General features: G+C 42.5%; 1 long non-coding RNA gene across 1 annotated transcript; it reads right to left on the reverse strand.

The window, feature by feature from the left end:
• Positions 1 to 7,242: 7,242 nt before the first annotated feature.
• On the reverse strand, positions 7,243 to 8,411 carry LOC149985191 (uncharacterized). The gene is made up of 2 exons (XR_016487888.1): positions 8,141 to 8,411; positions 7,243 to 7,719 (listed from the first exon to the last, which is right to left on the reverse strand). It is a non-coding gene; the product is annotated as an uncharacterized LOC149985191 (long non-coding RNA).
• Positions 8,412 to 12,561: the final 4,150 nt, after the last annotated feature.

Genomic DNA, 12,561 nt, shown 5'->3' on the forward strand with positions numbered 1-12,561 from the left:
GTCATATGTTTAATAAGTGCCTTTCTTTGCAACACTGGTTTAATTGAAAAAGTCATGATTCACACGTTTTTTCACTTGCTTCCACCGATGCTGGATACGTACAACAAAATACACACGGTCAAGTGAGCAATAAACACTTATTTAGATGTGACTCAAACATTGTTGTATATATACAGTAGTTCCCCCAAAAGTAACCTTACTGTGGGGGTGACCATTTTGGCGGTGATGTTGAAGTGGCACACAGCGTCTTTGTTGTAGCAGTTATTCGTAACCGTATGTGACGACGTTCGTTCCCCTGGATGGTGTTGGAGATCACCACACTGCCTGGAATACTGACCCCCACAACCAGAGAGCTCAGGCTGCTATATAGTCTCACAAAGTTGAGCAGGTTAGGGGTCATGACCCCAAGAGCCAAAGCTGAATATACAGTTGAAGTCGGAAGTTTACATACACCTTAGCCAAATACATATAAACTCAGTTTTTCACAATTCCTGACATGTATTCCTAGTAAAAACTCCCTGTCTTAGGTTGGTTAGGATCACCACTTTATTTTAAGAATGTGAAATGTCAGAATATTAGTAGAGAGAATTATTTATTTCAGCTTTTATTTCTTTCATCACATTCCCAGTGGGTCAGAAGTTTACATACACTCAATTAGTATTTGGTGGCATTGCCTTTACATTGTTGAACTTGGGTCAAACGTTTCGGGTAGCCTTCTGCAAGCTTCCCACAATAAGTTGGGTGAGTTTTGGCCCATTCCTCCTGACAGAGCTGGTGTAACTGAGTCAGGTTTGTAGGCCTCCTTGCTCGCACAGGCTTTTTTAGTTCTGCCCACAAATGTTCTATAGGATTGAGGTCAGGGCTTTGTGATGGCCACTCCAATACCTTGACATTTCCTTAAGCCATTTTGCCACAACTTTGGAAGTGTGCTTGGGGTCAAGCTTGAACTTCATGACTGATGTCTTGAGATGTTGCTTCAATATATCCACATAATTTTCCTACCTCATGATGCCATCTATTTTGTGAAGTGCACCAATCCCTCCTGCAGCAAAGCACCCCCCACAACATGATGCTGCCACCCCGCCTTTTTCCTCCAAACATAACGATGGTAAGTTCTATTTTTGTTTCATCAGACCAGAGGACATTTCTCCAAAAAGTACGATCTTTGTCCCCATGTGCAGTTGCAAACCGTAGTCTGGCTTTTTTATGGCGATTTTGGAGCAGTGGCTTCTTCCTTTCTGAAAGGCCTTTCAGGTTATGTCGATATAGGACTCGTTTTACTGTGGATGTAGATACTTTTGTACCTGTTTCCTCCAGCATCTTCACAAGGTCCTTTGCTGTTGTTCTGGGATCGATTTGCACTTTTCGCACCCTAGTACATTCATCTCTAGGAGACAGAACGCGTCTCCTTCTTGAGTGGTATGACAGCTGCATGGTCCCATGGTGTTTATACTTGGGTGCTATTGTTTGTACAGATGAACGTGGTACCTTCAGGAGTTTGGAAATTGCTCCCAAGGATGAACCAGATTTGTGGAGGTCTGAGGTCTTGGCTGATTTCTTTTGATTTTCCCATGATGTCAAGCAAAGAGGCACTGAGTATGAAGGTAGGCCTTGAAATATATCTACAGGTGCACCTTCAATTGACTCAAATTCTGTCAATTAGCCTATCAGAAGCTTATAAGCCATGACATCATTTTCTGGAATGTTCCAAGCTTTTTAAAGGCACAGTCAACTTAGTGTATGTAAACTTCTGACTCACTGGAATTGTGATACAGTGAATTATAAGTGAAATAATCTGTCTGTAAACAATTGTTGGAAAAATGACTTGTGTCATGCGCAAAGTAGATGTCCTAACCGACTTGGCAAAACTATAGTTTGTTAAAACAAGAAATTTGTGAAGTGGTTGAAAAACGAGTTTTAATGACTCCAACCTAAGTGTATGTCAACTTCCGACTGTAGTATATAGTAGCTGAATATGTGTCGGGACCAGTCATGCTCTGCAGGCTGCCTATAGGACCGTTTCCTACACGAGACACAGAATGAACAAGAGGACAGTGACACCACAGCAGCAATCAGCTCTTTAAATGCTGATGAGAAAGTTGTAGATGAACAGTAGACAGGTAACAGGTGAACAGTAGACAGGTAACAGGTTACAGGTGACAAGTAGACAGGTAACAGGTTACAGGTGAACAGTAGACAGGTAACAGGCTACAGGTGAACAGTAGACAGGTAACAGGCTACAGGTGAACAGTAGACAGGTAACAGGCTACAGGTGAACAGTAGACAGGTAACAGGCTACAGGTGAACAGTAGACAGGTAACAGGCTACAGGTGAACAGTAGACAGGTAACAGGTGAACAGTAGACAGGTAACAGGCTACAGGTGAACAGTAGACAGGTAACAGGCTACAGGTGAACAGTAGCCAGGTAACAGGCTACAGGTGAACATTAGACAGGTTACAGGTGAACAGTAGTGGAGAGGGTAGTAAGTTTTAAGTTCCTCGGCGTACACATCACAGACAAACTGAATTGGTCCACCCACATAGACAGCATCGTGAAGAAGGTGCAGCAGCCACTCTTTAACCTCAGGAGGCTGAAGAAATTTGGCTTGTCACCAAAAGCACTCAAAACTTTTACAGATGCACAATCGAGAGCATCCTGGCGGGCTGTATCACCGCCTGGTACGGCAACTGCTCCGCCCACAACCGCAAGGCTCTCCAGAAGGTAGTGAGGTCTGCACAACGCATCACCGGGGGCAAACTACCTGCCCTCCAGGACACCTACACCACCCGATGTCACAGGAAGGCCATAAAGATCATCAAGGACAACAACCACCCAAGCCACTGCCTGTTCACCCCGCTATCATCCAGAAGGCGAGGTCAGTACAGGTGCATCAAAGCTGGGACCGAGAGACTGAAAAACAGCTTCTATCTCAAGGCCAGACTGTTAAACAGCCACCACTAACATTGAGTGGCTGCTGCCAACACACTGACTCAACTCCAGCCACTTTAATAATGGGAATTGATGGGAAATTATGTAAAATATATCACTAGCCACTTTAAACAATGCTACTTAATATAATGTTTACATACCCTACATTATTCATCTCATATGTATACGTATATACTGTACTCTATATCATCTACTGCATCTTTATGTAATACATGTATCACTAGCCACTTTAACTATGCCACTTTGTTTACATACTCATCTCATATGTATATACTGTACTCAATACCATCTACTGTATCTTGCCTATGCCCCTCTGTACCATCACTCATTCATATATCTTTATGTACATATTCTTTATCCCCCTACACTTGTGTGTATAAGGTAGTAGTTTTGGAATTGTTAGCTAGATTACTTGTTGGTTATTACTGCATTGTCGGAACTAGAAGCACAAGCATTTCGCTACACTCGCATTAACATCTGCTAACCATGTGTATGTGACAAATAAAATTTGATTTGATTTGAGGTTACAGGTGAACAGTAGACAGTAACAGGTTACAGGTAAAAAGTAGACAGGTAACAGGCCTCAGGTGAACAGTAGACAGGTAACAGGTTACAGGTGAACAGTAGACAGGTAACAGGCTACAGGTTACAGGTGAACAGTAGACAGGTAACAGGCTACAGGTGAACATTAGGCAGGTAACAGGCCTCAGGTGAACAGTAGACAGGTAACAGGTTACAGGTGAACAGTAGACAGGTAACAGGCTACAGGTTACAGGTGAACAGTAGACAGGTAACAGGCTACAGGTGAACATTAGACAGGTAACAGGTTACAGGAGAACAGTAGACAGGTAACAGGCTACAGGTGAACCGTAGACAGGTAGCAGGTTACAGGTGAACATTAGACAGGTAACACGCTTGAGGTGAACAGTAGACAGGTAACAGGTTACAGGTAAACAGTAGACAGGTAACAGGCTACAGGTGAACAGTAGACAGGCGAACAGTAGACAGGTAACAGGCTACAGGTGAACAGTAGACAGGTAACAGGTTACAAGTGAACAGTAGACAAGTAACAGGCTACAGGTGAACAGTAGACAGGTAACAGGCCTCAGGTGAACAGTAGACAGGTTACAGGTGAACAGTAGACAGGTGAACAGGCTACAGGTGAACAGTAGACAGGTAAACAGGCTACAGGTGAACAGTAGACAGGTAACAGGCTACAGGTGAACAGTAGACAGGCTACAGGTGAACATTAGACAGGTAACAGGCTACAGGTGAACATTAGACAGGTTACAGGCTACAGGTGAACATTAGACAGGTTACAGGTGAACAGTAGACAGGTAACAGGCTACAGGTGAACAGGTTACAGGTTACAGGTGAACAGTAGACAGGTCACAGGTGAACAGTAGACAGGTAACAGGTTACAGGTGAACAGTAGACAGGTAACAGGCTACAGGTGAACAGTAGACAGGTAACAGGCTACAGGTGAAAGGTAGACAGGTTACAGGCGAACAGTAGACAGGTAACAGGTGAACAGTAGACCGGTAACAGGTGAACAGTAGACAGGTAACAGGTGAACAGTAGACAGGTAACAGGTGAACAGTAGACAGGTAACAGGTGAACAGTAGACAGGTAACAGGTGAACAGTAGACAGGTTACAGGTGAACAGTAGACAGGTTACAGGTAAACAGTAGACATGTAACAGGTTACAGGTGAACACTAGACAGGTAACAGGTGAACAGTAGACAGGTAACAGGTTACAGGTGAACAGTAGATAGGTAACAGGTTACAGGTGAACAGTAGACAGGTAACAGGTTACAGGTGAACAGTAGACGGGTAACAGGTTACAGGTGAACAGGTTACAGGTGAACAGTAGACAGGTTACAGGTGAACACTAGACAGGTTACAGGTGAACAGTAGACAGGTAACAGGTTACAGGTGAACAGTAGACAGGTAACAGGCTACAGGTGAAAGGTAGACAGGTAACAGGCTACAGGTGAAAGGTAGACAGGTTACAGGCGAACAGTAGACAGGTAACAGGTGAACAGTAGACCGGTAACAGGTGAACAGTAGACCGGTAACAGGTGAACAGTAGACAGGTAACAGGTGAACAGTAGACAGGTAACAGGTGAACAGTAGACAGGTTACAGGTGAACACTAGACAGGTAACAGGTTACAGGTGAACAGTAGACAGGTAACAGGTGAACAGTAGACAGGTAACAGGTGAACAGTAGACAGGTAACAGGTGAACAGTAGACAGGTAACAGGCGAACAGTAGACAGGTAACAGGCGAACAGTAGACAGGTAACAGGCGAACAGTAGACAGGTTACAGGTGAACAGTAGACAGGTTACAGGTGAACAGTAGACATGTAACAGGTTACAGGTGAACACTAGGCAGGTAACAGGTTACAGGTGAACAGTAGACAGGTAACAGGTTACAGGTGAACAGTAGACAGGTAACAGGTGAACAGTAGACAGGTAACAGGTGAACAGTAGACAGGTAACAGGTGAACAGTAGACAGGTAACAGGTTACAGGTGAACAGTAGACAGGTAACAGGTTACAGGTGAACAGTAGATAGGTTACAGGTAACAGGTTACAGGTGAACAGTAGACAGGTTACAGGTGAACACTAGACAGGTTACAGGTGAACAGTAAACAGGTAACAGGTTACAGGTGAACAGTAGACATGTAACTTCCGTTCATACTGCATTACACAATGAAATCATGTCAAATATCAGAGATCCGTTTCTCACTATAGGTAATTGCTTTAGAGAGTGAATGTTTAGAAATAGGATTTCAGAAGCCTGTCTCTTACCTGCTGTGGAGTGATGTTTTAGTGCACTTTGAGGCACTGTCCTTTACAGTATCAAATCAAAATCAAATTGTGTTCGCACATGCTTTGTAAACAACAGGTCTAGACTAACAGTGAAATGCTTACTTAGGATCCCTTCCCAACAATGCAGAGAAAGAAAATACAGAAATAATAGAATAATAAAAGTAATAATAAATACATGAGTAATGATAATGAGTAACAATAACTCGGCTATTCACACTACATGACAAAAGTATGTGGACATCTGCTCATCGAACATCTCTTTCCAAAATCATTGGCTTCCCCCGTTTGCTGCTACAACAGCCTCCACTCTCCTGGGAAGGCTTTCCACTAGATGTTGGAACATTGCTGTGGGGATTTGCTTCCATTCAGCCAAAAGAGCATTAGTGAGGTCGGGCACTGATGTTGGGCGATTAGGCCTGGCTCGCAGTCGGCGTTCCAATTCATCCCAACGGTGTTCGATGGGGTTGAGGTCAGGGATTTGTGCATTCCAGTCAAGTTCTTCCACATCGATCTCGACAAACCATTTCTGTATGGACCTCGCTTTGTGCACGAATCCACACATTTGAAGGGGTGTCCACATACTTTTGCATATATAGTGTTCACATGGGTACCAGTACCGAATCGATGTGCAGGGGTATGAGGTAATCGAGGTAGATATGTACATATAACTAGGAATAAAGTGACAGATAATAAACAGTAGCAGCGTATGTGATGAGACAAAAAAAGTTAGTGCCAAAAGGGTCAATGCAAATAGTCCGGATAACTATTTGGTTATCTATTTAACTAACTACATGGCTTGGTGTATCAGTACCGCTTGCCGTACGGTAGCAGAGAGAACAGTCTATGACTTGATTGGCTGAAGTCTTCCTCTGACACTGCCTGGCATAGAATTGCTCTAAGACCCATGTAAATATGAGAGGGATATGTGACTCCCTCTTGTGAAAAAGACATAAGGCATTAATGCTGATAAGAATAACGGTAAGAAAAGAAAAATGTGAAGAAAAAAAAGATGGGAAGTTAATTTTTATAGTTTGTGGGTTTGCAAATGAAATATGACCAAATGTGTGTGGTAGGGAAAAAAATATTAGGAACAGAAACAAAAACATGTTCTACTTCTGTTCACAAGGCAACACGATAGATGAGAAAAGATATCGGATTGTGCAAGAGCTTATTCTAACTCGCTCTCAGTTCCACTCTTTGTCACGCTTGGTTTGTGCAATTAAATTATATAGAAAAGTTGCCCCCGTAAAAGAAAGAATGTCTGTTCTTCGTCAAGCCTGTCTGATCTACGGCAATGCCAGACTTTAGCTATACACTTTAGTGAGCAGCTTCAAGTCTACTGTACGTTCAGTAGAGATGTAGGGCCATACAAGCCACACCGAGATGGATCTTCATTTAACATTTTAGAGCTAGTGTGGTGTTTAAAGGATTTCAAATGTAAAAATATCAAGTAGTAGTGGGGTTAGCTTATCTGATAACTTTTTAAAGAGGTCCTCTAGAAAACCATCTGGGGCTATAGGCATTTCACATGGCAATGCTTGGGTGCTTGTCTTAAGAATGGTGACTCAAACTATACCTCCAGCTCAGAATGAATGTACAAATCATTAAGAGCATCGGCTCTTTCCATGACATAGACTGACCAAATGAATCCAGGGGAAAGCTATGATCCTTTGTTGATGTGACTTGTTAAATCCACTTCAATCAGTGTAGATGAAGGGGAGGAGACAGGTTAAAGAAGGATTTTGAAGCCTTGAGACAAGCCAACATTGGACAAGACAAAAAATGTAAGTGCCTTTGAACGGGTTACAGTAGTAGGTGCCAGGGGCACCTGTCAAGAACTGCAACCCTGCTGGGTTTTTCACGCAGAACACCTCCTCCAATTCTCCCTTGTGTACATAGAGTGGAATGGTGATTCAGCTGCCAGCCTTTATGCTCTTTAAAATAAAATAATAATAAAAAACAGTTAGTCTGATACCAAAACTAAATCACAATGTATTTATTATGAGCACGCCCCACTATTGGTTAGAATGAGATTTCAGAAATCATGATGCTGTCTGCAATTCAAAAGCCAAACAGCGCTTGTGATAAACATCGTTACAGGCAATTTATAATAAAGCCAAATTTAAGCAGTTATTTAACTGGCTGCTGACTGGTTGAGTATCTATTCTTCCCGAAAGTCCTTCATAAGGATGAGTGACATGTCAAAAACATCGCCATCCAGACAGATTGAGAGGAACCTCTGACTGGATGTAATATAGCCATCATCCGCTGGGATTTTGTGCTGTATTGCTACCATCTCGCTACAACACATACACTCGTACTCTCTAGCCATTATCTGGCAGCATCCGCACTCACCCAATTGTGGCACAGCTACACCGAACCTCTAGCTGAGGTGTTTCAGGCGGCGTATCTGTGTCACTGCTACGAGAACAAACTCTTTGATCTGGGGCATCGAGCAACTCAAACATGAACGGCTTCAGTAGGTTGATTGGCTCCCCAACTGACTTTATTTCATCCTCTGTTATTAACTCATTCTCATACTCGGAGCTACTCTTGGTAAATTCAGACATTTTTGGGAGTTCCAACATGTTCTCTCCTGCCAGTGACGCAACAATACCAATATGGCGGCTAATAGCTGGCCGGCGTTCTAAATCCTAGTTCCCCTTTAAGGGTTGGTCCGAGCGTTCTGACCTCACAACCACAGGCAAGATAACTGGCTAACGTTGGCTCCTGTAGCTTACTAGCTACTTCCATACACAAATGAGAGAATAGCTCACTGACCATTTAACTCACCCTAACAGCGCTGGTTAGGCTGTTATGTTATCCAGTGCGTTGGTTACTGCAACTGTGCTGCAGGCAACAATTGACGCTTTTTGACAACGTTTACTGACACCAGCCAAAATCAACAGGTGTTGGGCGTTCATAAAGTAATCAGTTATTCTGCGCTCTGGCAGACGAGAGTGCTCTGATATCGGAGCGGATAGCCAGAGCGAATTTACCAGCTACGTCTATCAACAGTTGTCGCAGTGACATTCTATTGAAACGGTTACTTGCATAGTGGAGTCTTTTGTTCAGACAAATAGCTAGCTATGTAAACAATGAACCATAATCCCCTCTCATGACGTTAGTACCCTGCATGAATCTGCAGGTAGCTAACCAACCAGGTTCACTGTTAGGTAGCTGAGTCTTTCTACAATTGGAGGACATTTTCTGTCCCACCCTGGAAATGTCTAATAATCCAGGCCCAAAATGCTAAAACATGCACTTGTGTAAATTATACTTGTCATGAGACAAAATGTATATATAGTTGTAGAAAAGTGGTGCCAAAATTATTTAAAATACCAAATAGCTCTCGAGCACCCCCTAAAATGGCATTAGTCTTGTCCCACCTTCTTGATGACCAACTTGCACATCAGATATAACAGTTAAAATAAGTTTTAAATCTACTTAATTTGGTATGATTTTGTTATATGTCTCTTGTAATTGTTTAAAAAAATCATTAATATTAATAATAATTTAATCATCAACATATTTTAAATGACATAAATTATGCACTGAAGTTGTGTCCCACAACATGCATGCAGCCCTGTTACCAGAAACCTATTTATGTCACACCCTGATCTGTTCACCTGTCCTCATTATTGTCTCCACCCCCTCCAGATGTCGCTTGTTTTCCCCAGTGTATTTAGCTCTGTGTTTCCTGTCTCTCTGTGCCAGTTCATCTTGTATGTTCCAAGTCAACCAGCGGGTTTCCCGTACTCATGCCTTTCCTTTTCTCCATTTTTCTAGTCCTCCTGGTTTTGACCCTTGCCTGTTCTGGACTCTGTACCCACCTGCCTGACCATTCTGCCTGCCTTGACCACGAGCCTTTCTGCTACTCTGTACCTCTTGAACTCTGATCTGGTTTTGACCTTTTGCCTGTCCACGACCATTCTCTTGCCTCTTCCTTTTGGATTATTAAACATTGTAAAACTCCAACCATATGCCTCCTGTGTCTACATCTGGGTCTCGCCCTTGTGTCATGATAATTTAGCCTGGCAGAGGACCTAAAAAAAACTGAGTCACATGGCAGAGGAAATATCATCAAGCCATTTGCTAACACCATGGGTAGACCAAAGGTATGTCCTTTCTTTTATATTCCTCCAATCTTTTCAGCCTTGATTGAGTGTCACTCTAACCAACACAACCCTGTTACTCATTATCAGAATAAGACAAATTCATTTCAAAGTTCTGTTTTTATTTATGTAAAACTAAGTTTGTCCATGACCTTGACAGTAACGCTACATTCCACAGCTAGCATCTATTCCTGAGAAAAAGCTTACATTAGCATAGATTGCACTACAGTATTAGGGTTGAATCTCCTTCAGTTCAATCTGCAGGTGAAATAGTGAGGTGACAATATATTTGTTTCTTTTAGGCAACGTGATCTTCGGATAAGAAAAAGGAGGGCTGCCAAAGAAATTCAACCGTGAGCTGCAGAAACTACAAGATCAGTTGAGGAAAGTCGAACAGCGAGCAGAAAAATACAGAAAGCGGCTCCAACAATCGAAATGGAACCACCCTTCTCCAAGATCCAAAGTCAACAAGTTGGTTCCGCAAATCTCGGGCACATCCTTAAGGAGAACCCTGTTGTTTCATACAGCAGTAGCTGAGGAAGTATGTAACAAGTACGCACATTCAAAGAGGGAGCGTGACAGACAAGTCATTGCAGGAATAGTCACCAGCAGAATCCTGAAAAAGTACAGGTTGCAGAGATTGGCAGAGGAGGTTTTTGGATTTTCAAGGAGGTGGACAAAACTGGCAAATGAAAATGTCTACAGGTACCAGAGGAAGAAGCCTGAGGGTATTGCTGCCACGATGAGATCAGCGGTGAGATTATTATTTTTACTTGACGATGTCAGCAGGATCACAACTGGGGGAAAAAGCAAACGGTGACAAGAAAATGCAGAAAAGATTACTGGTGGATTCAATGAAGAACCTCAATTTGAAGTTCCTGGATGAGCATACCAACCTCCGTCTATCATATTTACCGCTCTGCACACTTCGCCCCTACTGGGTTGTGCGTCCAACATTGGCAGATCGTGACACATGCATGTGCAAACAACATGAAAATCTAGACTTTATTGCCAAAAAGCTTCACCAGATGCAAATCATCGACTCATCCGATGTGGAGAGCCTGACACATGACATCACGTGACCCCACAAACAAGCAATGTATGTATGGGGAATGTAAGCAATGCAGCAATTAATATCTATCCCCTCAAAAGCCACTACAGAGCATCTCCTACCTTCAGTAGGCCACTGTGGACAAAGAGCACAAAAATTATCCAGACTGAAGGGACCACCTGCCATATAGCAACACCTGGAGCCCATCATGAGGGAAATCCAAGAGAGATGCCCGGATGTGACAACCGTCCATTTAAAAAATATATATACATATTTTTAGCAATGATCCCTGCACACAGTACAAGCTATGTACCTCTAATTTGTACCTCTTTTGTACTGACACTTTTCAAGAAGGGGTTTACAAGAGGAACCTGGAACTACTTCGAACCCAGTCATGGCAAAGGTGCCCCAGGTGGTGTGGGTGGCACATTGAAGAGGATATCCCCACAGAGTTGATATCCCCACAGCAATATCCCTGTACCAAGCTCTGAGTGAGGGACAATCAAAGGTGAAATTGTTTTACATCCAGGGGCAAGCTGTGGAGGATGCAGTGAAAGAAATGCCCGCTGACCTTCCAGCCGTACCGTCCACAATGAGGCTCCACCAGGTGGTCACTCTTTCACCTGGTAAAATTCTCTACCGCGACGTCCTCTGCCTGTGTTCTGCAACAGGGAATCTGGAGTGTGATTGCCAAAAAACTTTAATCTCACAGATGACCACACAGAAAACCCCATACACAGCACACCAGAAGAAGTGCAGTGGCACAGTCCAGAGGTTGTGGGGAAATGGTGTGCCCTGGTGTACGACCACACCATCTACCCAGGGATCATCCAAGAGGTGAATAAGACCCACTGCCAGGTGAAATGTATGCAGAGTGGGGGTAAACCGTCCCACAACGGCCAGAAAAAAAACCTTTGGTATCCCTTTGAGGATGTGCTGGCCCTTATTCCTCCCCCAGAGAACATTACCATGGCCATCGCAAGTGAGGTATGGGATACTCTGGCAAGCCACAAAAATGATCTGAAAAGAACATCAGCTTTCTAAAATATTGATCAGTGCATGACTATTTTTGATATGCTCATTTAATGTCGCCCTACTGTAATATGACTATTTATTTTTTATATTTGTCCATTTTAATATTTTATCAGATCCAGTTTGTGGTCTTGTTGTCATGTTTATTTTTTATCATTCATACTCATCCTGTTGATCCTCCTTTGAAAATATATATTAAATATTATTAAACAACGTTCCTGTGGTCCTGGTTATTTATTTGTCAAATTTATGTCATGTTACTTTGTGCAACCCTGTAACTCTCATTTCAACCCTGTTACCATATCAGTTTTAATAAAATAATCTTAAATCATTTTCTAAAATCACAAGGGTTTAACCTATTGTCCTTCTAATAGTTGGAATGATTATATGCATAACATATTTGAAAATACTGAAATTAGTTTAAAAAAAACGTGACTATTGAATGGTTGGGCAAGCTAGATTTCATAAGTCAAGTCTTATCTGAAATTGAATGTGACTTTCTTTACATAATTGTAAAGGATTTATTAAACAATAATTTAAAATATACTTTTTTCAGGTTCCTGAGTATTTGTATCAGG

This window comes from Oncorhynchus mykiss, chromosome 2 (assembly GCF_057628025.1).
Source record: "Oncorhynchus mykiss isolate SJ-2025 chromosome 2, ASM5762802v1, whole genome shotgun sequence".
In the NCBI taxonomy this organism is placed as follows: domain Eukaryota; kingdom Metazoa; phylum Chordata; class Actinopteri; order Salmoniformes; family Salmonidae; genus Oncorhynchus; species Oncorhynchus mykiss.